At 52.3% G+C, this 26,241-nt stretch overlaps 1 protein-coding gene across 2 annotated transcripts in view; it reads left to right on the forward strand.

Moving 5' to 3' along the window:
* The first annotated feature begins 504 nt into the window (after positions 1-504).
* POU2F2 (POU class 2 homeobox 2) overlaps positions 505-26,241 on the forward strand; it is a 91,823-nt gene continuing 66,086 nt past the window's right edge. Inside the window, exon 1 of one of the 2 annotated variants that reach the window (XM_072776282.1) lies at positions 505-990. The gene's annotated coding sequence lies outside the window, so the exon portion shown is untranslated. Of the gene's footprint in view, positions 991-16,926; positions 17,025-26,241 lie in introns of those variants that run through there. The other variant, XM_072776293.1, reaches the window with a different exon arrangement.

The following is a 26,241-nucleotide window of genomic DNA, read 5'->3' on the forward strand; positions in this document are numbered from 1 at the left end:
TTTGATGCTTAGCCTGTGTGAAGTAGGGATTCTACCCCCGTTTTTGACAGGAAATGGGCTTCAGAGAAGGGAGGTGACTTGCCTGGGGGATGGAGAAGCGCTGAGCTCCAGAGCTCTCTGCCCTAGTGGACGCAGGTTGGGGAGGCAGGTGGGAGGTTTCCACGCCCCTTCCTCCCAACAGCTGGGGGACTCTCCTGGGTCTGGGCGGGAGTAGGTTTTCTCTGGAAGGTTTGGGGCTTTCCGTACTTGGGTGTCGTACTTGGGTGTCGGAGCGGCTGCCGGTACTGCAGCCGCTGGGCTGAGCTGCAGTTGGCCTCTTCACAGTCTTTGAGGCCTGTCTCTCCGCCCCTTTTGAGTGATGGCTCCGCCTCCTCGCTGGGAGCGATTCGGGCCCCGTCCGCGCGTCAGTTCCTTGACACGGGCCCCGTCCGCACCCCGCCCCGCCCCGCCCAGGCCCCGCCCCGCCCGGTCCTCTAGGCTCCTCCCACCCGCCCTCCTCAGCCGGGGCCCGCCCCCTCGCTGGCACGCGCGTGCCGGGCGTAGGGACGCCTAACCGCGAGGCCGCCGGGGGCCGCGCAGGCGCAGTGCATGCAGGAGTCGGCGGTGGCGGGAACCTTGAGACGTCTCGCCTGCAGAGCCTCCGTGGGCGCGCGCTGTGGAGCTCGCCTGGACCTGCCAGAGCCCGCGCCCGGCACCGGCGGTGACCGACGCACCCCTGAGGCCCAGAAGTGGGTCAGACCCAGGCCATGAGGACAAGCCGGGGAGATCAAAGAGCTTCAGGAGTTGGGACAGATTCTGTGGGGCAGGGCATGGACAGGCTGCAGCCAGGCGACGGAGGGGCCTGTGGGAGCTCAGAGGAAGGCAGGTTTCACAGAGGAGAGGAGCCCGCATCTGGCTCTTGCAGGATGAGTAGGAGTTCAACCGAGTGACCGAGAGGAAGCCTCCCAGCAGAGAGAGCAGCCCGCCTGAAGGCCTTAGGGAGAGTCAGAGGTAAGTGGCGGCGGTGCAGAGTCCGCCCCCCGTCGGTTGCTCAGCAGCCATCAGCTCCCACGGGCTGGCCACGATCACAGTCACAGTAACGCTAGGAAGTGGTAGAGTGAGGCAGGCCCGTGGCCGCGCACCTGTCCCCAGGCCTCCGCCGGAGTCCCTGGCGGCGCTCTGGCCGGGCGCTGGCCCGCAGCTCCTGTTCTGGCCGGCCAGCCACGCAGGGCCACCGCGGGTCGCAGCCCCGGAGGGTCGGTGACCTGAATCATTAGCAGAGGCTGCGGGAGCCCAGAGGACGCTGAGTGGAGCGCCCCAGAAAGGCCTCAAGGATCGGACCCCTGTTCATTCTGTTTAGAATCAACGCCACCACCATACCTTTCAACTGTGAAATACAACATTCCGAAAAGTACGGACAAAGGATATACAGTGCAAGTGCGGTGTTAGTGTGTTTGTGAAACACCTGTGCCTCCCACATTAAGAAATACATTGCCAGCATCCCAGACATCCCCCACCCCCTGCCACCTGGCTGTCATATACTCCCTCCTGACCACACCTGCCCCTTCCTCCCCCTAGCTAGGAACACTATCCCGCCTTTTACAGTAATAATTCTTTGCTTTTGTTTCGTTTTGGCTTGTTTTATGTCCCTCGATGTAGTTAAGTTTCTCTCTTGCACTTGATATAAATGGAATCGTACAATATGTCTTCTGTTGCGTCTGCTTTCTTTTGCTCAGTGTTGCGTTTGTGAGGTTCCCCTATGTGTCTGTTTGCAGTTGACTCATTTTTATGACCATCCTACAAAGTACTTCATGCATCGCACCGTTGATGGACATAGAAGTCATTTCCACTTTGGGGCTATAATGAGTAATGCTGCTGCAAACGTTGTCGTGCATGGTTTTTGGTGAGCAAATGCTCACATTTCTATTGGGATATACCTGGAAGGAGAACTGCTGGATGTGGGTATGTTCAGGTTTCATAGATACCACCAATATTAGTTTCCAATGGCCGATGTAATAAATAACCACAAATCTGATGGCTTAACACAACAGAAATGTATTCGCTGTAGTTCTGGAGGCCAGAAGTGTAACATCATTTTCACTGGGCCAGAATCAAGGTGTCAGCAGAACCACACTCCCTCCAGAGGCTCTGGGGAAGAATTTGTTTTTTGCCTCCTCCAACTTCTGGTGGCTGCCAGCATCCCTTGGCTTGTGGCCACATTCCTCCCATCTCTGCCTCTGTGATCACATTGCCTCCTCTTCTGTCTGTGTCACATCTCTGTTGACCTCCCTCTTAATAAGGACACATGTTATGACATTTAGGGACCACTCAAATAATCAAGATAATCTCCTCATCTCAAAATCCTCACTTTAACCACATCTGCAGTCTTTTTTTTTTTTTAATTTTTATTTATTTATGATAGTCACAGAGAGAGAGAGAGAGAGAGGCAGATAGGCAGAGGGAGAAGCAGGCTCCATGCACCGGGAGCCCGATGTGGGATTCGATCCCGGGTCTCCAGGATCGCGCCCTGGGCCAAAGGCAGGCACCAAACCGCTGCGCCACCCAGGGATCCCTGCGCCACCCAGGGATCCCCACATCTGCAGTCTTTTTGCCATCCATGATAACATTCACGGATTCCGGGGATTGAGCCGAAGATATGTTTTGGGGGCCATTTTGCAGCCTGCCACATTGCCAAAGTATTTTTCTTTCTTTTTTTTTTTTTTTTGCCAAAGTATTTTTCTAAAGTGTTTGTACCAGATTACTCTCCCACCAGCACTGAATGAGAATTGTCTTTGCATCCTGTCTTTACACATCCTCATCAACACTTGGTATTGTCAGACACTTTAGTTTTGCCAGTCTGATGAACGTGTGGTATCGTTGTTTATTTTTCTTCACCCTAATGACTAATTTCTGCTCACTCCTGAATGAGGAGTAAGAAGTCTTTGAGTGGATAGAATGGGCAAGGGTAATCCAGATAGATGGAACAGTATGTATGAGATCTCAGGAACATTTGTCTTTCTTTCTTCTTCTTCTTCTTCTTCTTCTTCTTCTTCTTCTTCTTCTTCTTCTTCTTCTGCTTCTGCTTCTTCTTCTTCTTCTTCTTCTTCTTCTTCTTCTTCTTCTCCTTCTTCTTCTTCTCTTTCTCCTTCTTCTTCTTCTTTTAAAGAGCAAGCAATGGGTGGGGGTAAAGGGAGAGGGGAGTATGCAGAACCCGATTCTGGGCTCCATCTCACAACCCTGAGATCATGACCTGAGCTGAACTCAGGAGTTGGATGCTCAACTGACGCCCCTCAGGGAACATTTGTTTAAATTGAATAAGAAGTGTTTTTAAGGCACTAGGTTATTAAAAGAGAATGCAGAGAGATAAATGGGACAAAGTCAAACTTAAATAAGATGGTCCAATATGAGGCTCTGGCTGGGCAGGGAAGGGAGAGAAGCCAAGAGGGGTCTGGCCAACTGGCCCCAAACAAAGGGATCAGGGGAGCGGAGCTCTCTGTGAGTTAATCTATAGGTGTGATGGCAGTGGGGACCTGGGGGCCTGGGGGCCTGGAAGGTGCTGGGATCAGAGTGCAAGATACTGGATTTTGAGCACAGAAAACAGTAATGGGCTGTGGTTAAAACCGGGGCTTTTTATTTTTTTTTATTTTAAGATTTTACTTATTCATGACAGACAGCAAGAGAGGCAGAGACATAGGTAGAGGGAGAAGCAGGTTTTTGCAGGGAGCCTGATGCGGGTCTTGATCCCAGGACTCCGGGATCACAACCTGAGCCAAAGGCAGACGCTCAACCACTGAGTCACCTAGGTGCCCCTAAAACCAGGGCTTTTTAATTTGCGACCTAGAGAGTCCTGCGTTAGCGTCCTGGCCCTGCCACTTTGCTAAATGTCATCCAGAACTGTGCTCTTTCCTGAACCCCTCTCCTGTCATTCAACAATCGTTTAACAATGTATACTTCTGTTCTAGCTACTACAGGATGGGTCAGATCCAATCCCTCTCTTGACAGCTCTGGCTTACTGGGGGACATGATCACTGTGGGCGTCTCAAGAGGACACACAAGTCACTGTGGGAGGTCAGATGAGGCACATACTGAGTCTAATCTGGCTTCACGGAACTCGGGCTTCCTTGAGGCTTATGTCTAAAGGTTCTACCACTGTGCCACTTCCTCATTGACATCTGTTGACTCTGGTTGCTTGCCCTCATTCCTGAAGACTCTGGCACCTCCTCACAGACTGCATGTCTACCCCATGCCACGATCCCCCTGGAATATTTAACCTCCCTGTGATAACTCATCCTTCCAATTATCTTACCTCTTGGCCTCTTTCCACCTCATCTCTGCTGAAACTTCCTCCCAAACCAGCCATTCATTCCCGTGACCACACCTTGGACTAAGTCATTACTCAGAAGTGCAGTACACATAGTGAACATTTGCTGAGCATTCATACTACATGGCAGGCATAGTGCCAAATGGTTTACATGTGTTTACCCCTCACAAAAACCAGCAAGGTTGGTATTAGGAGCCTCATTTTAAAGGTGAGGATGCATAGTAAGGAAGGTGAAGTCACTTCCCTGGCTGACGCATAGTGAAGTGGCAGGCAAGGATGCTAACACAGGATTCTCTGGATCCCAAATTAAAAAGCCTAGGTTTTAGGGGGGCCTGGCTGGCTCAGTAGGTAGAACATGTGACTCTTGATCTCAGGGTTGTAAGTTCAGGCCCCACGCTGCGTGTGGAAACTACTTAAAAAAAAAAATTAAAACAAAACAAAAAAAGCCTTGATTTTAACCACAACCCATTACTGTTTTCCAAGCTTGAAATCCAGTATCTTGCACTCTGATCCCAGCACCTGCCTTCCAGGCTCCCAGGCCCCCACTGCCATCACACCTGTAGATTAACTCACAGAGAGCTCCACTCCCCTGATCTCTCTGTTTGGGGCCAGTTGGCCGGACCCCTTCTGGCTTCTCTCCCTTCCCTGCCCAGCCAGAGCCTCATATGAGACTATCTGATCTTTCTCACTAGCTCTCTAATAGTCAGGGTCCCAGCAGGAAACAGGGCATCACAGCTGGGATTTTGAAGATAATTTAATGAAGGAACTATTTGCAGAGGTGTGGGCAGGGTTGAGGGAGCCAACAAGGGAGGTGAAAGCAGCAGGAAGCTGTGACCACCCTTAGGTCTGCAGGGGTGAGGAGAGGAAACGGTACTACTGGAGCCCAGTGAGAGCTGTGGAACATGCCCGAGAGGGGCTGAAGTTGTGAAAGGTACAGCCACTGCCAGAACCACGGTACTGACACAGAGCTGGGAGTAGGAGGAGAAATATCTACAACAGTGCTTTCTTTTCCGACTCTAACATCCTGCTGGTGCTTCTGTGGAGATCCCAGGTAGATGTCAGAGGGCACAGGAACCTGGGGCATGCTATCCATATGGGTAGAGAAGGGTGGGGGTGGACCTGGAAGGACAAAGGGAAAATGACCAGCACACTGTTGATTGCCTTACAGGGGGCCATCTGCCTCATCTGGCAGCATAGCCCTAGCCTCAGTTCAGGTGGTTGAGACTGGCTCAGAGAAGGAAGGTGGCTGGGATACCCTGGTGGCTCAGTGGCTGAGTGCCTGCCTTTGGCCTAGGGCATGATCCTGGAGTCCCTGGATCGAGTCCCACATCGGGCTCCCTGCATGGAGACTGCTTCTCTCTCTGCCTGTGTCCCTGCCTCTCTCTCTCTCTGTGTCTCTCATGAATAAATAAATAACATCTTAAAAAAAAAAAAACAGATAAAGATGGTGGCAAAGTAGTCCCACTTCTTTGGCAGCCTCTCTCTGTTACCCCTTCCCACAAGTATCCTCTGACACTACCCTTTGAGTCTCAATAAATACAATTAAGGTGAATCCATCATGATTTCCTTCAGCTTCCTATTCAAACCTATAGGGATCCACACCCAGATTTACTATACTTCTCCAGGCTGTGTTCCAGGCCAGCCTTTCCACCTATGTATCACCCAGCCCGTCGTGACTCCTAGAGCATCACTCCATCATCCTTCCTTTCTCTGTTTCGATGGTCCTTCCTTCTCTTTCTTCCCTCTTAGCCTGTAAATATGTCCAAGTTTCTACTGCCTTAAAAACTAACAAAAAGCCTCTACTTCCTTTTATCTCTGTTGCCTGTCCTTTTTCTTCCTCCTCATCTCATCCAAAATTCTTTTTATTTAAGATTTTATTTATTCATGAGAGACACACACACACAGAGGCAGAGACATAGACAGAGGGAGAAGCAGGCTCCCTAAGGGGAGCCTGATGTGGGACTTGATCCCAGGGTCCTGAGTCAAAGGTCGATGCTCAACCACTGAGCCACCTAAGTGCCCCTCATCCAAAATTCTGGCAAGAACATGTATGAGTTAGGGTTCTTTGACTGCAAGCAACAGAGACTGACTTGCAAACTTAAGCAAGAAAAGAATTGATTAGAAGGAAATGAGGGTGGCACACAGATGGAGGGAGGGTCTGAAGAGCCCGGCTTCCAAAAGGATTTGAACCAGGGGCATGGCAGGGATGGAGACAGCAAGAAGGAATAACAGTCTCCTCTGGGCCCTGGCTGCCGTCTGGATCAGCTCCAACCAGGTTCCAGCGGCAGGTCACATAAGCTCACGATTCAAATTCCAGGGAGAGCCTCTGATTGGTGTGGCTTGAGCCATGTGGCCTCCCCTTGGCCTGTGGACAGCTGGGCACCCTGTTGGACAGTCTCATGGAATTGTATCTGGTAGGCCAGGGGTGGTTACTCAGAGAAAAATCAGGGAGCTATCATAGACGAGGGGGAAACGGATGCTGGGCAGGCAGAAACAATGGATGTCTGCGGTGCAGAGCACTCCTGCTCACCAGACCCAGCCTTCATCTCCCATCTGAGCCTCAACTCACTGAAACCATTTGCACTAAGCTTGTTGGTGACCTTCTCTTGCCAAATCCAAGGACATTTTTCAGTCTTTGTCTGCAGTTTTTGACTCCATTGACCAGTACCTCTCTCTTGAAAATCTTTCCTCCTGGGACACCTGAGTGGCTCAGTGGTTGAGCGTCTGCCTTCAGCTCAGGGCGTGATCCCAGGATTGAGTCCCACATCGGGCTTCCCTCAGGGAGCCTGTTTCTCCCTGTGCCTGTGTCTCTGTGTCTCTCATAAATAAATAAATAAAATATTTTTTAAAAAAAGGAAAAAACAAAAGACAATCTTTCCTTCCTGGCTTGTGCATAACAAATTGATTTGCAAAACTTAGCATTTCAGAACAGCAGACATTTATTATTTCATAGTTTCTTCGAGTCAGGAATTCATGAGCGGTTTAGCTGAGGGCTTGTGATCTCGTCTGAAGGGTCTGAAGGCTCGGGTTGTGTGTGTGGGGGATATAGCAGGCAAGAGTTTCCCCAGGGTGGGTGATCCAACAGAGGGATCAGGGATGGGAAGGAGAGAGAGAGAAGGGGAAAAAGACGTGCGAGCATGTACAGAAGTTGTAGTCTTCTTATAATCTAATCTTGGAAGTGACAAGCCATCACTTCTGCTGTATTCTCTTCATGAGAAGTGAGTGTCTAGGTCCAGCCCACACTTATGGGGAAGAGACCACACAAGACCCCCGAGGCAGGGGTCACTGGGTGCCTCTTAGGGCTGCCTACCATAGCTTCCATGACCTAGCTTAGTCATCGTTCTTCTTCCTCCCTGACAGCTTCTTCTCTGGTCCATATAGGGACTCCTCTTCCTCTGTACATCTTTGAAATGTGGCTCTTCCCCAAGCTCCTTTCTTGACCCATAGCTCTTCTCCTTCTGCACATTCTTCCTGAGAGACATCATCTACCCACGTGATTTTAGCTTTCACCAGTATGCTGATGATGTGCAAACTTTCAGCCCAGACTCTCTCCATGTTATATTCTAATATCCACTGCAGAGCCAGTATAGACTGCTGGATCAGAGCGTGTCCCATGCACACCTCAGACATAAGAGGTTCCGAAAAGGAGACGCCTGGGTGGCTTAGTGGTGGAGCATCTGCCTTTGGCTCAGGGCGTGATCCTGGGGTCCTGGGATGAAGTCTCACACTGAGCTCCCCACAGGGAGCCTGCTTTTCCCTCTGCCTATGTCTCTGCCTCTCTCTGTGTCTCTCTCATGAATAAATAAATAAAATCTTAAAAAAAAAATTCCAAAAAGAACTTCTTCAAGTAAGCTCTGTGCCTCCCTCATATTTTCTCCTGTCTCAATGAATGGCACTCCGTCCACCCAGTCATCCAGGTGAGAAACATGGTCATCACCCTTGACACCACCCTCTCCCTCACCCTCATATCCAGACATAAAGCCTTGCTGACTGGATTTACCTCAAAGTTTGTCAAACCAGTCACCTGCTTTGGGTTGCTAATAATGTCACAATATCAGCCTTTAGCTCCTCTTGGTTGGGTTATTGCAACAGCTTCCTGGTTTTTCTTGCTTCACTCTGACCCTCTCAAAAACACAGAGCTGCCCTGGATTAAAGCCCCCATGGCCTCTGAGATCAAAAAATGCTTAATGATAGGGCCCCATCCAGCCTTTCCAGAGGATCTTTCTGACACAATTTGTATGTTAGCAACCTCACTGCCTGCCTGCCCACAACCTGCTCTTCTTCACATGCATGTCTTTCTTTCTACTGTCCTCTCTGATTTTAATGCCCCTCCCACTTCAGGAGAACGACTTCCCCTTTAAAACTCAAGAAAATTTACCCAGGCTGGTATTGTGTCCCAGCACACCATGTTGTTTTGATTTATTGATGTGCTTGTCTCTCCTACTGGACCATGAGCTCTTGAGGGCAGGAATCGTATTCTCTCCCTCTTGGCATCACTAGCACCTTCCATGGAGGTCGTACTTATATGGGTTACTCCAGCTGTGTGTATTAAATGCGTGAATGTATAAACTGGAGATTTTTGATAGCTTAGGATATATGAAATGGTTCTTTTTTTAAAAATGCTTTATTTTTTAAAGGTAATCTGTACATCCAACGTGAGGCTTGAACTCAGAGATCGAGAGTGCATGCTCTGCCGACTGAGCCACCCAGGTACCCCCTATGAAACGGTTCTTGAAGTCGAATTGAAGTTAGCCAGAGGGAGAAGAGGGGGAAGGACATTCCAGTTATAGAGAACTGCATGTGCAAAGGGCAGGAGGTCAGAGGAAGCCAATTCAAGGAAGTGGTGGTGGTCTGGTTTGGAGTATATAGTGCATAGTGGGTGCTGACTGGAGGAGCAGGAGGGGAGCCAGATACTGGGAAGGGCCTGAAAAACTGGCTAAGGAAGGTTTTGGCTTTCATCCTGTTGGTGACGGGGAGCCCTGAAAGAGTTTGAAGCAGGGAGTGATTTCATCAAAGCCATGTTGTAGAAAGATCGCCCCAGTGGCTGGTTGTGGAGAATGGACTAGAAAAGGCAGGACTGGAGGCTGGGAGGCCAGGCAGGAAGCCGGTGCATCAGGTGTGGAGGCCTGAGTGAGGACCTGAGGCAAGTGTCACTGGAAGAGAAGAGGAGATAGATTTGAAAAATAGGTTGAGATCTATGAAATTGCTGTTTTGTAAAGAAAAAGCCAGTTGACTGTTGGCAATTTTTATGTGGTTCATCTTAATATTAAGAAGGTAGGGGGCACCTAGGTGGCTCACCTCTGCCTTCAGCTCAGGTCATGATCCTGGGGTCCTGGGATAGAGCCCCTCATCGGACTGTCTGCTCAGCGGGGAGCCTCTTCTCCCTCTCCCTCTGCCCCTCCTTGTGCTTTCTATTGCTCTCTCTCTCTCTCTCTCAAATAAATAAATAAAATCTTTAAAAATATATTAAGAAAGTAAATGAACTGGATGGGATTTTGAGTCTGACATGGAGGTGAACGTGACAAAGAGGCTGCCAAGTCTGGGGCTATTTTTCTTTTTTTTCTTTTAATTTTTTAATTGGAGTTCAATTAGCCAACATTTAGCATAACACCCAGTGCTCATCCTGTCAAGTGCCCCCCTCAGTGTGGGGCTATTTTTCTGACTGGATTGCTGAATCAGATGGAGAGGTCAGTAGGGAGAGAAGAAACTCACATCGGGTGGGGGTGGGGCATGGTGGGGAAGGCAGTGTGTTCAGGTTGAACATTTTGATTTTGAGGTGACTTTGAGACCTCCAGGAGGTGGCTGGATATGTGGGTCCCAAGTTTAGGAGAGAGGGATAAGATGGAGAAATATTTGGGTTTACCAGCTTAGAGAAGACAATTGTGGGAGGGGAAGATTCACCCAGAGAGAGCAGCTGAGACAGAGCAGGAGAACCAAGAGAGTGAGTTTTCTTTTTTTTTTTTTTTGAGAGTGAGTTTTCTTAGATGCAAAGAGGATTTTTAAAAAACAGTTGTGCCCAGTGCTGTAGAGAGGGCATGTCCTATGACTGAGAAGCACCTGTTGGATTTAGCAAGAAGGAGGCAGTCTGGGGAAGGGGACAGTGATAGGAGTGGCCTGGACTAGGCCCTGGAGGGGAAGAGACTAGGCCTGGCTTTGGGACTGGCCCTTGATCCTCAGTAATGCGTGGCTGTAGCCACCAGGGGGCAGTGGCCACACGGAATCCAGGTTGAAGGGATTTGCTGGGGCCCGGCAAGCTGGTGGGCTTGATGTGGGCTGTGGCAGGGAATAGGGAGCTGACCCATTGCAGAGGCTGTTTACTAGGGGGGAGGGACGTTCTGATGTGAAGGGAATAGAGAAGAAGTTCTGGAAGGGCTGGGGAAGGAAGGCCTTTTTGTGAGGTACACAGGGGCAGATTCACAATCCCCAATCCCGTGTTGCAATTTCCCTCTGGAGGGCCTGCGGGGCTGCCGAGAGGGGGGGGGGGGGCTTAGTCAACATGGTACCCCCGGAAGTCATGGGCTTTGTATTTTGGACTCTGATTTTTTCTACTCTCATTAGTTCCACTTTGCATTCTATGCCCAAGACATACTGAACTTTCAGGCCTCCTGGCTGGCTTAGCTGGTGGAGCATATGACTCTCCATCTCCGGGTTGTGAGTTTGAGCCCATGTCGGGTATAGAGATAACTTAAAAATAAAATCTTAAAAAAATATATCGAACTTTTTACAGTTCTCACCTGCTTCCACATGAAAGTCCTACCGCCATGGCCATGGAAATGCCTCACCACTCACCCCCATCCTTTAGATCTTATCTCAGACATCACCTCCTCCTGGAAGCCCTCTCTCACTGCCCCCTTTACCTTCTCTTGGCTCCTGCAGAATACTGAGTGTTCCCTATCTTGAGTCTCAATGTTCTGGCTTATAATTGCTTCTTTATTTACTTATTTTTGGTCTGCTTTATTGCAGTATAATTTAAATCCAGTATTCACCAGTTCTTAGTGTATGATGAGTACCCCCCCAACCCCACTGTCATGTAACCACCACCACAGTATGATGCAAAACATGCCCATTACCCCACGAGTCCCCTCCTAATCCCAGCACTTCCAACCACTGATCTGCTTTTGGGCCGCTATAGTTTTGCTCTGGGTAGAATTTCCTGTAAATGGGATCCTACAGTATGTAGTCTTCCGCGTCCAGCTTCTCTCACTTTGTTCTGGGGTCCATCTGTGTTACCGCCTCTTTCACTAACTGCATGTTTACTGTCTCTGCGCAGACCAGGTCTCTGTGAGGGCAGCATTGTACCTCGGCCACCCTGTGTCTTCAGCTCACAACATAGCACTAGCACATACTAGCACTCAGTAGATGTTTTCTTAAATGGAACTGAATCGAATGTTCTGAGAGAGCACACCTAGGAGAACCTCTGGATCTTGGATGTGCATACGACAGGGCTCATCTGCCAGGTGCCCATGGCCTTCAGGTTGCCCTCCAGCTGCTCCAGCCATTTCCAGTCCACAAGTCCTCATTCTTCTGCCCCGGCTAGGCTTTGTCCCCCTACCTGGTCTTCTGTCCCTCTCTCTTGCCCACCGCAGCTTTCTTCTGGCCTTTGGAAGTCTCCACCATTGAGCCCTGGCCTCCCTGAGTCCGCAGGTCGCTCAGCTATCCCCCCACCTCTTCTGAGACTCACTCCTTTCAGATGTTCCTCTGCCTCTGCCTGGCATGCTCTGTGTGCCTCTTTCTCTGGGCCACTGAGGTCCCTGTCTCCTGAGCCCCTTTTAGGATGCTGGTGGCAGCTGGCTGTCCCATTCTGGGGAGCCTCATTATGTTTTCTCCTCCTTTATCTCCTCTGTTCCCTTCCATTCCCCTTCATCCCCTACTCAGACTCCTTCCCTCAAGGAGGCCCTTGGGGGAGATCTCTAAATTTTGTGCAGACCAGAAAAACCTCTCTCTCTCTCTCTTATTTCCTTCCCTTGTCTCCCTCCCTCCATCCTGAGGCCCCTTCCTTTTCTTGGCACCTTCTTCCGTATTCTTCTTTCTCCAGTGGGTCTCACTTGCATCCCTTTCTCCTGCCGGCCTCCTTCCTTTCTCCCAGCCCACTGTTTCTCCTTCCTCCTCTACCCTCTCCCACTGCTTCCATCCTTGAAGCTCCTTTCCTCCTTCCCTTGGCCCCATTCCATTGCTGGGTCTTTTCCTCTTTCCCTCTTCCTATCCACAACCCTCCTCCTTCTCCCAGAGTGCTCCTCCCCCTTTGTGTGCCTCCATTTCCTTTATCTTACCCGCTTTGTCCTCAGTTTATTTATTTATTTTTTTAATTTTTATTTATTTATGATAGTTACAGAGAGAGAGAGAGGCAGAGACACAGGCAGAGGGAGAAGCAGGCTCCATGCACCGGGAGCCCGATGTGGGACTCGATCCTGGGTCTCCAGGATCACGCCCCGGGCCAAAGGCAGGCGCCAAACCGCTGCGCCACCCAGGGATCCCTGTCCTCAGTTTATAAGGGAGACGCAAGACTGGGGACCCAGACACAAAGATGTCCACACGCCCACACTCACATGGATAGGTGGCTACAGATACACGGACAGACACATTGCATTAGTGAGCATGTGCTTCCATCTAGATGTGCATTCAGATGCACACGCATGATTAAGAGTATCCATAGCTTACAACATGTTGCACTTAGTGTACACCAGGTACTGCTATTTTTACACAGTCTCTGGAATGTGAAGGGGCAGAAGGAGTAGGGAGTGAGAGCTAAGGCCACAAGTTCATTGGCACAAGAAGAGCTATACACCCATCTCCAGACACAGCCTCACTCAGACTCATACGCCCGCACACTCCTCCCAAGAATCCAGCACTTCTGGAATTAGGGCTCCTTCAGAAGGAGGGGGAACATGCGCATTTCCCCCGTGTTGTGTGCAATGTGCCTTGTGTGTCCTTGTGTGTGCTTGGTGGCTACCTTAAGCCTCATGGTCTTGACTCAGGGCTGCGTGTGGAGCCCTTGAGAGCAGTTAGGGCAACCTGCCCCCATGGCTTAACTTGAGACTCCTCCTGGATCTGCCCGTGCTATGTGAGTGACATCAGCTTTTGCTTCATGGGGATATTCTGGATAATTAAAAGACACCTTGGGATCCCTGGGTGGCGCAGTGGTTTAGTGCCTGCCTTTGGCCCAGGGTGCGATCCTGGAGACCCGGGATCGAATCCCACGTCGGGCTCCCGGTGCATGGAGCCTGCTTCTCCCTCTGCCTGTGTCTCTGCCTCTCTCTCTCTCTCTCTGTGACTATCATAAATAAATAAAAAAAAATTAAAAAAAAAATTAAAAGACACCTTTCATATATCAGCAGCGGGCCATCACTGCTCAGCATACTGTCCACTAAACATCTGATAAGGATTTTGCATGTATGTATCCAATCAACGTTTTGGGATCATTCACACTGGTACTTGAGTGTGTAGTGTGTGCTCACCATACATGTAGTTATTGCCTACTTGCTCATTCTTGGAGGGGAGAAGCTCCCACCACGTGTGGGTCCTTTATGGGTTTCGGGGTGGGGTAGAGAACAGAATATCCCTTGGCCCTAGTCCCTGCCTGGAGCTTCCCTTTTAACAGGCATCAAGGTGTCCGTGCACACACAACGGGGAGCTCATGGCAGGGCCCACTGTTCCTTCTTGGTTCTTCCAAGGTGGGTTGTTCCTCTATAGTTATTATACACACCCCTTTTGAGTTTGTCCTTATTAGTGGAACCCCTGAGCCTTTTCATCCAAACAAGGTGGGTATTTGTTATATTTACTTGTGTAGTATGCACTTTGCGGGTCTCCAGAACCTGCTCATGGGTGTCTGTCATATTCATACCCCTTAGGTCCTAATATTAGGTGTGTGCCTACTTTATAGACACAAGCCATAGGGTACTTCCTGCATTTATTTATGCTGTGTACGCACAGTGTGGATCCTGGGAAGCCGCTTGTTATGTGGTTCCATGTCCCTTATGTTCATGATGTATGGGTCCTGTGTGCCTAGTTTGTGTGCAGGTGGGGCAGGCATTTCCTGTATTGCTTTGTGTTGTACACAAGCAGTGTGGACTCTGGGGCCCTGCTCCGTATAGGGGGTATTAAGTGGTTCCTCGGCTCATGCATGTACTGCCTTAGTCTCTGTACCTACTTTGTATGCACACGGGATAGGTATTTCTCGCATTTACCTGTGTTGTGCACACAGTGTGGGTCCCAAGAGGCTGCCCAGTACAGGGCTGAGGAGGTAGTTCCAAGTCTGTTATGCGCTGCACATGTCCCGTGTACTTACTTTGTACGCCCGCGGGGTAGGTGTTTCCTGTATTTATTTCTGTTCCGCGCTTTCAGTGTAGGTCCCTGGAGCCTTCTCTGTACACGTGGGCAGTCGGTGATTCTCGTGTTTCTCTCACACACATGTCACCCGTGTGCCCACGCAGTCCGTGTGGGGCAGCAGCAGGGTAGGTAACAAAGCGTCCTCGGGCAGCTGCAGCCTCTGAGCCAAGACTCCGCGATGCTCCTCCTCCTCCCTCCCACAAACCCGTCAGCTCTGGGTACCACTCAAAGCCCCATCCTCCCCCCCTCCCCTGCAGCGCAGCGCCCCCCCCTCTGACTTGGGGCCAGAGCCACGTGCCCTCCCCAGACCCAGAGCCCACCTTCCCTTGGCTGGGGTCCCTTCCTGCTCAGTCCCCCTCTCCTTCCTCTCCCTCCCTGCCTTAATGTGCCTGGCACAGGGGTGATGCTCACAGAGTGGACACTGCCCTCCTCCCTCCCTCCCTCCCCATCCCCTGCTGTTCTAGTTTTCCCTACTTGCTCTCTCCCCGCTGGTGCTCCCCTAGACCCACTTGTCACTCTCCTGGTCTCTGCCCTCTCCCCGGCCTCCCCTAGGCTCTTTCTCTTTGTCCCTCGTCCCCTACTTCCAAGTCTTAGTCTCAATTTCTGATTCTTCATTTGTCCCCTGCTGTCTCTGACTCGTATCTCCCCTGTGGATCTCTGTCCACCAGGAAGACTCTTCTAGTGTCCCTCTTCATCTCACCATCTCCCTGTTTCCTGCAGTCTCTGTCCCTGTCTCTTTGGGTTTCTCAGCTCAGCCCTTTGACTCTCAAAATCTTCCGTCTTGGCTTTCTGTCTCTGTTTGTCTCTTTGGTTGTCTCGTCCTGTGTCTCTCTTTGCACATTTCCTTTTTTCTTTCTGTTTCTTGGGTTCTCTTCCAGAATCCCTACTTCTCTGTATTTCTATCTACACCTCACTAAACATCTGTCTCCTTGTCTGCCTCCACCTCTCTGTCTCTCTCTCTCTGGGTGCCTTCTCCTCTTCTCTGTCTCCGTATCTTTTGGTCTCTGCCTGTGCCTTTCTGGCTTTGCCTTCCCCCTCATGGCTCTTTCTTCGTACTCCCTGATTCTGCATGTCTCTCTTATCTCCGTGTCTATCTCCTGTGCCTGTCTCTGTCTCTCTCTTCCTGTCTCTGTATCTCCAACTCTGAGTGTAGCTCTTTTTCCCATCTCTGATTCTTGCATGTCTGTGTCTCTTATCTCTGTGTCTATCTCTTTGACTCTCTCTCCCTCCCTCTCTTTATGTATCTGTAGCTATCGATATAGATATATAACTCTGTCTCCTGTCTGTGTGTCTGCCTCTCTGTGGTTGTCTTTCTAGTTCTTCATCTCTTTTCTCTTCGCACGGACCTCTTCTCTTTATCTCTTTGTCTCTGCATGTCTCTGGGATTCTTGGTGCTCCTCTGCTTTCATGCCCCTGTTTACAACTCCCCACCCCTCTTTCTCACCCCCTGCACCAAGCCTGTGTTTATGTTTCCGTGTGTCTCTCACATCTCTCTGCCTCTGTTAGTCTCTCCCTGCCTGTGTCTCCTGTACTACTGTCTCTCCTCTTTCCTCCCTGTCTCTGTGTCTCTGGTGTCTCTTTGAGGCCTCCCCCTGCCTTTGAGTCTGTCTCTGCTCCTCACCTCTCCCTCTCTGTCCCTGGTCTATGTGTGTCTGTGTGTCTGTGTGTCTCTGTCTCTGGGCATCTCTTTGTCTCTTTGAGTCTTTCCCTGCCTCTGTGTCCTCTGAGCTCCTGGCCCTCTCCTCTCTCCATTTTCTCTCTGTCTCTAGATGTCTCTCTATCCATGGGTGTCTCTGTGCCTCGGGGTCACTCCCTGCCTTTGAGTCCCCCTCTGCTCCCCTCCCTCTCCCTCTCCCTCTCCCCTCTGTCTCTCTGTGTCTCTTTGCATTTCTGTGTGTCTCTGTGCGTCTCTGGGCTTCTCCTGGTCTCGGTGTCCCCCTCTACTCCCCGCCCCTCTCCCCTCTCTCTGTCACTGCGTCTCTGTCTGTTTCAGCCTATCTCTGCATGTCTCTGAGTCGCTCCGTCTCTGCGTGTCTCTGTGTCTCTGTGGGTCTCGGGCCTCTCCCTGCCTCCGTGTCCCCTGCGCTCCCCGCCCTCTCCCTCTCCCTCTCTCCCCCCTCGCTCTCTCGCTCGCGCTCTCTCTCTGAGCATCCTTGGGCCCGGGGTTGCCATGGGGACAAGGTGGGAGCCGGGGATGGCGCGCGCCTGGGCTCGCGCCGGCAGCTCAGGCGAGGAGCAGCGGCCAGAGCAGCGCCAGCAGCAGGCAGCGAGCGGGCGCGGGAGCGGGAGCGGGAGCGGGGGTAGCGTTGGCGGCGGCGGCTCCTCCTCGGCCATCCCCTCGGAGCCGTGCAGCTGACGCGCATGGCGAAGACAGCGGCGCCTACCGATGGGAGCAGCGGTAAGGCAAGGCGGCGCGGCGCAGCCGGGCGGGCGGGCGGGCGGGCGGCGGGCAGCCTCCTCCTCTCCCCAGCTCGCCTGCGCGCCCGCCCGCCCGCCCTCCCTTCCTCCCTCTCCCCTCGCAGCCCCTGCCCGCCCGCCCGCGCCGCGCTCGCCCTTCCATTTAAAAATCTTTAAAACTTTGCATATTAATATCTGCGCTTTGCATAATCTGACCCGCGCTTTATTGATTGCAAGAAGCTTAATGCAGCCGGCTCGGCCTATTGCAGAGAGCTCTCCGGGCGGGAGCCGGGCGGGCGCCGCTCGCTCCGCACCGCGCTCGGGCTGCCCGCCGCTGCGGCCCCGGCCCTCTCGCCTCCCTCCCGGCGCCGGCGTCGGGGCTTTGCCCCCGGCCGGATATTTTTATTATTTGGGGGCGAGGGGGGTGGCTTGCTGTCGGTGGCGGCGAGGGAACCAAAAGGAGATGTGCATGGTTGGTGGGGGGGAGGGATGGGAAGAAATGGGGACGGAGAGGAGGTGAAGAAGGAGAGAAAAAGGGGAGAAGGGGCAAGAAGGATGGGGAAAGGAGAGGCGTGGGGCGGGAGGCCGTAGGGAGGAGAGGGCGCAGTGACAGAGGACGGAGCCGAGAGGACGGAGGAGCGAGCGGAGACAGAAGAGAAAGGAGGGAGGTGAGAGCAGCGCCGAGAGAGAAAGAGCCGACGGCCGGGAGCTGGCGACGGAGACCAGGCGGTGGGCGCTTCGTCGCTGCCGCCCCCCGGGCAAAAAAATAAAGAAAAAGAGAAAAACAATAATACCAATAAAAAGACGATGAAAATAAAACCCATCGCAGCTGGGGCCGTCGTATACAAAAAGGAGCGAGTGCAGAGAAGAGAGGAGAGGTGGCATCCGCTCCCGGCTGGCTTCGGCGCTTTGGAGAGGCTCCCCGGGCTGGGCGGGATCCCCATTTTTGACTCTGCGTTTGGGGAAGGGGCGGCTGTGGAGAAAATGAGGCGAGAGGGGGTCAGGACTGGTGGTGGTGCCGCCTGCTTTTTTTTTTTTTTTTCCTCCTTTCCTGGGGGTGTGGGGGCCGGTTTAGTGTGATGATGGTGAGCATATTGGTTGCTGGTGCTGTATGAAGCTCCGAAGCAAGCGGGGTGCATGGGGGGGAGAGGTAAGAGGGCACGGGGGACCAGAACGGGCTGGGGGTGGAAACGAGGGGCAAGAGAAAGAAACGGGGTGCTCTGGACTGCCGGCAGGGTGGAAGATGGGAGAGGGAGCAGCTGGGATGGGGCGCCTGAGAGGCGGTGGCGTTTCTGGTAGGAGGAGAGGTGGGAGTGGAGCTCCAGGGCCCAGGAGTGATGTTGGGGAGCTAGGGTGCACCCCTCGGCTCTCTGGGCAAAGTCTGTAACTTGGGGAACCCCTTTGGTGGCCTCCTCCTGCGTCTGTGCTCCCTTCTCTTTTCTTCCTCTCCTGTCCTATCTCAGCCTGCTTTTTCTCCATCCCTTTGCCGGTTCTCTTTCTCCCTGTTTTCCAGTTTGTCTCTTCCTCCTCTCAATAAAAGCTTTCTCCTCTCCACTCAGTTTTTCTCCCCATTTTCTTTCTTTCCACCCCTTCCTTTCTTTTTTTCTCTTTTTTCCCTCCCCCCTTTCTCCTTCTCTTTCATTCTTCCTCCCTGCCACTCATTCTCCCTATTTCCCTGTCCTTTCTATCCCCTCCCTCAGTTTCATTTATTCATCACTTTGGTAGCATGGGCCTGGAGCAGGGTGCCAGGGAGAGGCTCTGCACGAAGACAAGAATCCCTGAGTTCCCACCACAACCTAACCCTTATTCTATACCCCCCCAAGTATTTCTACCGTCTTTTTTCCCTGCTGGGGGCCTGGGTCTGCCCTGGGGTTCTAGCGCCACCCCCTATTTCCTCCGGCTTCCTAGAGAAGTCCCGCTGGATGCTTACTGGGGCCATTGGAGGGGGAGGGGAATACCTTAAGTGAGGGCTCATGGCTGTGGACTCAGCCCCACTGAGAGAGAAGGGTGTGGACAGAGAAGGAAATGACACGGATGGCTAGTGGGAAGTGAAAAGGGAGAAAATTGAGGGGGGGGGCATCTGAGAGGGTCTTTAGAGACTCTGAGTCCCAGGTAAAAGGTCCTAAGAGAAAGCCTGTGGCCTGCCGACCACTCCCCGATTTCTCTCTAGCTTCTGGGGCCTGCTGAGTTGGGGAGCAGGACCTGGGTTTAGAGAAAGACCCCAGGAGCTGCTTAACTCAGTAGGTTTTAGTCTCTTGCCATCTTGTCTGGTGAATATGCCCCCCTCCCCTAGGGCATAAGAATATAGCGTCATTGCGCAGTGGGGGGCTGGTGTGTACGGAGTCAGACCATGGCGGCAGTGTGCCTGTGTGCAAGGCCCGTGTACGTTGCAAGAGGTGTTCAGGGTAGACTGACTGTGTGCAGGGCTTGGGAGCCTCGGCAGAATGAGGAGCCAAAGGTGTAGAATCACAACCTGTGCGTTCAGCAGGGGGCTGGGTACTGGGGGTCCCCATTGTGGGCCATACGTGTGCAGGAGGGAGTCGGCGCCGGCATTTATATTGGTTCTTCCCTTGTCTGGACATTCATGGGCCCCTCACTGAGTGTGCACTTGGGAGGCACTCGCTGGCTCAGTGCATGGCAGCCATCCATGCGTGTGCAGGTCTGTGTGCCAAGTCTGGCATCGGCAGTGGGTGCGTCAATGCGTACGTGCAGCGTGGTTGGAGTAGAGGTTCTGCGTGTGTGTACTAGGTCTGAACGTGGTGTGTGCACTCGAGGTTCTATGTTAAATAAAGTCACATGTGAAAGTACCATTGCTACACAGAGCTATTATTATTATTGTTGTTGTTGTTTTTGTTAGGTGTCTCTGTGTGTCTTAGGTTAGGGGGAGGGTGGGCTTATGAAGCAGGATCTGGGTGCCGTGATGAAAGATGCGTACAGAGGTCACAGGCATATGGGTGGGCTTGACAGCATGCTTGCACAGCAGTCGTGAAGCTCAGTTCAAGAAAACAAAACAAGAGAAGATGCCCCGAAGTCAGCCCACAGAAACCTTCCCTGGCTCTTCGTAACAAAGCGTCCCGTGTCAGGGGTGGAAGGCAGGCCAGGAGAGAAGGAGATCAGGGCTGCAGTCTGCATCTCTACTTGCTGGTAACGCAGTTCTGTGTCTACTTCCTGATTTCTGGGTAATGCTGGACAGAGGCTCGTTTGTGCCCATTGAGAGGTCCACATCCCCGTCCCCATTTCCCTTAAGCTACTGGCCAACCCTCTGGTTGGTCGCAGTGCTGTTCTTGGGTGCCTTGGTTGCCCTCACTTCCCTCTGTCAGTCTTTGCAGGGAAAATGGAGGGTGTCTGCGACAGGGGCTGTCATAGGGAAAGAACTTGGCCACAGTGTGTGTGTGTGTGTGTGTGTGTGGTGTTTGTGCATGCCCACACCCATGGTGTGTGTGTCATAAAGGTTAGCCTATATATCCCAGACGGCGTCCTGGACAGATTTTTTTCCCAGCGGATCCATCAGTGGCCACTGAGGCCACCTCCATTTGGGCTCCTACGCGCTAGCTCCTTATATGCAGGGGCCACAGGCCAGAACCCCTTCTCCCACTAGTGTGACAGCCAAGCTAGGGCCTCAACCTCAGCACCCCACTAGGTAGAGCTTGTCAGAGCCCTGGCTCATAACCCTAATGTGGGGAGTATAATGTAGGCCCTGGGGGAGGACAGATGGCCACACCAGGGGCTGCTTGGACCTCATGGGGGCAAGGGAGCAGTTTCCACATCTGATATGTGCTGGTTAATCTCCAGGTTTTTTTCTCGGGATTGAAATGCTTGAGAAACCCCAGTATGGAGAATTGTTTGAGGAGAGAGTGAGTGTGGGGTCTCCTCAGACGGGGATCTGTTCTTTCTTCTAAATATAGATCACTCATCGTTTTCCCCTTAGGCCCACCACCTCCTGATCTAATAATGATGATGACGACGATGATGATGATGATGATGATGATGAGATGACACTTACATCCACCTAACTCTTTTGGAGCCCTGGCGATGCCCCTTTCACAGATGAGGGTTTGAGGTCCATACCATCCTCCCAGGCTGTAAGCTACCAAGCAGTGCTAGAGCCAAGGGCTTTGGATTCCTGGTACCAAGCTTGGTCTGTCCTTAGAGGTCTCCCTATAGCTGTCTCAGCACCATGTCCTTTCTCTGGCTCAGCCCCATGCCTGCTTGCTCCCTGGCCCCCTGAGACCTCCATCTACAGACTGTCTCCCAGGACCTTTTAAGGTGGATAGATGCCTTCATGGCTCAGTGAGGGCTTTGAGGACCTGGGTCTCGCTTTGTATCCTGATGGGAAAGTTGACAAGTAAGTGAGGTCAAGAGCCCATTCTGTTGGTGACAGTTTGGGGCTGGGCTTGTTCAAAGATAGGGGTACAGATGAGCTTTCATGCCCCTCCAACGTGTGCAGAGAGCCCCTGTGAGCCCCAGGCTGTGTAGCTACCTGCCCCCCATGCACACAGTGGCCTTGCAAGGCAGGTACACCTTCCCTCACTCATACACAGCTCCACCTTCATTAGATGCTTGGGGAAGGCAGCTTTTCCAGCTCTGACACAGCCAGCAAGAGACTGGAGGTGGTGGCCCCACGTATTAGGTCCCCACATTTGATAGGTATTTATTGAGTAGTGTGAGTCTCTGAGCAGATGAAGTACAGTCCCCTGAGATATTCAGGTGATGGTAGCATGATCACTTCTTACCTGCAAACAATTATCGGACACCAACCATAGACTCTGGAGTGGACCCCATCCCAGCCTTAGACAAGATTCTAGTGCTTGGGCTGTGAGCTCCAGGGTAGTTTCCAGGTTGTCGGGAATCTGGACAAGGAGGGAGGCATGGGTTTAAACAGGGAGGTGGGTCTTTGACGCTGCTCTGGGCACTGAGAATGTGGGGAGGTGGGAGGGCAGAATGATGGCTGGGGAAAACTGGGAGGGAGCAGCCCAGGTTGGGGGTGTGGCCCGAAGGCTGGAGGTTGGCACGGTGATGCAGGACCCCTCCGTGGAGGCTCTGAGGAGTTTGGACTCCATCTGGCTGGCTGCGAGGAGCTAGCTCTTGTGCAATCGTGTGTACACGTGTGTGTCTCAGAACGATGTGCCTTGGACAACACGGACTAGCATGTGAGCATGAGTGCAGGTGCCTGAACACACATGCAGAGCCCTTGGCCTTCACGTCCATTCGGACACAATCTCCCTCGCAGAAACCAACTTTAGCCCCTTTCCCCCAGGATATACTGTCCAGGGCTGTGGCCACACATTTGAGCGATAGAGCAGGCTGGGGACCCTCCCCCACTGGGGTGCGGACTCATGTGGCATTCACAGACTTAATCCGCCGCAGTGAGGCCAGGGAGGCAGCATCTGTCACTTTCACAAACACAGGCAACAGAGTCTGGGAGAGACGTACTCCACTTGCTCACAAGCGCCTGAGAAGCAGACCCCTGTACTGTGCTGCTCCCCCATGCCCAAGACAGCTCCTCTCAGCTCCCCGGAACTGAGGCTAGCCCTAGCCACTGAGTCACTCCCTGCATCAAAGCCACACACGTGCACACGCATGTACACACATGTGAAGCACAGCCCCTGATGTCCTAACTCCCCATATGCACAACCACACTCAGACACTTTGACTCTAAGCACAGCTGCTAATATCCTAACCCCTTACTCACACATACACACACACTCACGCATGCACACACACACACACTCCTTTTGACTTAAAGCACAGCTGTAGCCATCCCATCACCCATACACACATGCCTGCAAGCGGACTCACACACACACACTCAAACACACAGCCTCCTGATCCACCAGAACCACCGTGGCTAGCGGTCATTGAAGAATGACAGCATGAACAGTGTGCCGAGGTGGGGGGGATCGTGCTGAGGCATGGGCTGTGGGTCACACAACAGGGACATCAGACTCCCTTGAGGAGAGGGTCAGGGAGACCACCCTGGAAGGGCTCCATTGGTCTGGACGGTTCTGGCAGGTAAGGGAGATTCAACAAATTCAGGCCAGAGGCGGGAGCCGACTAATGGCCGAGGCCGCTGATGGCCGAGATGGCCGGTCAGCAAGGAAGGGAAGCTCGACAATTGATGTGATCGGGGCTGGACGAATGATGGCGCATTTGGCTGGAGCTGGCTAGGGGGCCATAGACCAGAGACCAGGCGGCCATTCTCGCCTCAGTGGGGACAGGGCCAGAGCGGGCTGTGCCGCAGCTGGGTGGGTTTCCCAGCCTGGCTTTGCCATGCATCCTGCCTGGTGTGTGGGTTTTGAGGTCTTTGTATGTGTGTGTGTGTGTGTGTGTGTGTGTGTGTGTGTGTGCGCATGCGCATGTGGATGTGTGTGTGTGCGCACAGACATTTATCTGCGACTGTCAGTGTGCACCTATCTCTGTAGAACTTTGTGTCTTCAGGACTCTTGGTATGCACCTATGTGCACACCTTTGTGTGTGCTCTTGGTTGTGTGTATACATGCATACCCACAAAGTGTCCGGGCACCTTTTTCATTGGACCCTGTGCACCTTTGTGTTCAAGTGTGCGTGTGTTTGTTGAGTGCGTAGGGACCTTTCTTATTGTAAGATGCTCTGTACTCTTGTGTGCTTGTATTTTTTTGACATGGGGGTGAAGGTTAGGTGAGAAAGAAAGGATGTGGGTCTGGCTCTGGGCTCCTAGCTATCTGTGCATCTGGTGGCTCACGAGGCTGTCTTTGTGCATCCGTTTGAGCCTCTGTCTGGGTATGGGCGGGCGTGGGCTTGTGTGCTTGCCTGCTCCAGAGTTTGAATATCTGTGTGTCCACAACAGCATCTCCCACTGAGCATGGCTCTGGGTGGGGTAGGCCAGACCAGGATGAGGGAGGCATCTCCCTGAATCTCATCATCCCTTTGGAGGTGATCACGCACAACCCTGCACTGGGCCTGGCTGGGACCTAGCAGCACGGCACAGTGCAGACCACCCCTCCTCCTCCTTCTCCCCCCATGACCTTTGAGCACAACAGCCCCAAATACATATTTATCAGAGGGACTGTGGGGACCAGCCCCTCCCCCACCACTCCCCTCAGGGCCCAGCCTGCCTGGCTGCGGAGAAATTAACCTTGTGACACAGGAGCTCGCCGACACCCCGGCCCCCTCCCCATCCGCACGGCACACATGAGCATGGATGGGTGTGAGGGAGAGAGATAGGGAATAGGTACTCATCCAGACTGGGTAGGCAACAGCAGCCAGGGGAAGAGACACACACAAGTATACAAATGTTCCTGTCACCCCTGACACACACACATAACACACACACACACACACACACACACGCTCTCTCTCTGTCTCCAAACTACGGAGGCCACATAAGTCTTGAACGGATGCACACGCAAATTTTGAAGTAGATATACATGCAGACATATGCAGTGGTCCTGAGATAGACACGTACACAGATTCTCAGACACATGCTGGACACATGCACACATACCTGTGCATCCTGAGACACGTACCCTTGGCCAGAGATTCTCTTAGAAAATGTATAGTTACTAAATCCTACAGATTCACACAGACATTTGTGCATACATCTCCAGAGATGCTGAAATGGACTTGCCAGATTGGAAAAGGGGAGGCACATACACACAGGTATGAAAGCCCAGACATCCACGTATGCACGTATGTACCGAGACATCACAGGGCATGACATACCAAAGTACCAGGGTGCCTTCCCATAGAGATTTTTTTTCCAACAGAAAAGGTACAAATACGGATACTAAAACATGGTGGTATCCCAGCCCTCATGCCCATGAGTGCACATAGGCCACATTCAGAGATCCCATGGGGAAGCCACTCGTAGTGCGTGGAAGGGTCATGTTCTGAGTTATAGGAATAAACATCCCCCACTTTAGACTCATCCCCTTAGAGCGAAATGAAAATGGGTAGATGCTTCAGTCTGCAAATATTCATGGAACGAATCCACTTATCACACAGGAACTGAGCCCTGTGTGAACCAGGCCCTGTCTTAGAAGCTGGGAAACAATGATTTACAAGACAGACCTGAGCCTTGCTCTCCAAAAGCTCTGAGCCAACAGGATGGGCACTGATCGGACCTCAGTGTATAGTTAGTTATAAATGGTGATAACATCTGGGAAGGAAAGAAACCAGAGGCTGTGGGAGGGGTCATGGGAGAGCCTGGTTTAGATTGGTGGGTCAGATGGAACACCTCTGAGGAAGTGACATTTAAGCTGAGCGTTAGACACAACACACAGATTGTCAATGTGCACATGCATCCCTCCCGAAACTCACCAAGACCACACAGGCATAAACAATGCAGGACACTGATCCCACCCCCACCCCAACTCAGCTGTGCCTCATTGTCCCCTCTAGAAAACTTCTGTGGTGGGAAATGGAGTCTCCCCTACTGGCTAGGGCCCTGATGTCTGGGCTCTGAGAGAGGCACATAAAACATGCAGGGGGAGCCAATGCTGAGCAGGGGCCAATGCTGAACAGGTGGCCAAGCTACGCAGGAGAGTCAGGAGGCTTCAGGGAGGAGGTGACCTGGGGGAAGGGTGGGTAGGGTGTAAGGGAAAAGGGGAAGCAGAGGGCTTTCCAAATGGAGGCACTCCCTGTGCACAGGTGCAGAACTGTGGGCCAGTGTGGGAAGTCTCTGGATTAGCAGGGCTGTGCAGGGAGCGGTGGGAGACGAGGCTTGAACATCACTGGGAAGATCTCTAAGGCTTGGGATTTATTCCAAGTTCTCGACAGGATGTGAGCCGGGAGCTAAGTCGAGGATCCCTTGGAGGGTCTCCTGGTGTGGAGGACAGACAGGTGAAGGATGGCAAGACATGGAGGGAGGGATCTCCTGCCCTGGTTAACCACTCTGGGATCCCTGGACGAGGCCTGGCCAGGGAAGTGACACAGACTACCTTTCCCTGCTCCCAGCCCCCATCTCTTGGCCTCTGGGCAGAGTTGAACTTCTCCCACAAGGAAATTTGCTGAGGGCTGGAGGTCAAGGGTTGCAGACCTCCTTAGTAACTGCCCATAGGCTACTTTTTTTTTTTTTTAAGATTTTATTTATTTATTTGAAATAGGGAGAGAGAACACACAACTGGGGGTGAGGGTGCAGAGGGAGAGAGAGAAGCAGACTTTCCGCTGAGCAAGGATCCCCACGATGCAGGGGGGGCTCAATCCCAGGACCCTGGGATCATGACCTGAGCTAAAGGCAG

The sequence above is a fragment of the Canis lupus genome, chromosome 1, assembly GCF_048164855.1.
Source record: "Canis lupus baileyi chromosome 1, mCanLup2.hap1, whole genome shotgun sequence".
NCBI lineage: Eukaryota > Metazoa > Chordata > Mammalia > Carnivora > Canidae > Canis > Canis lupus.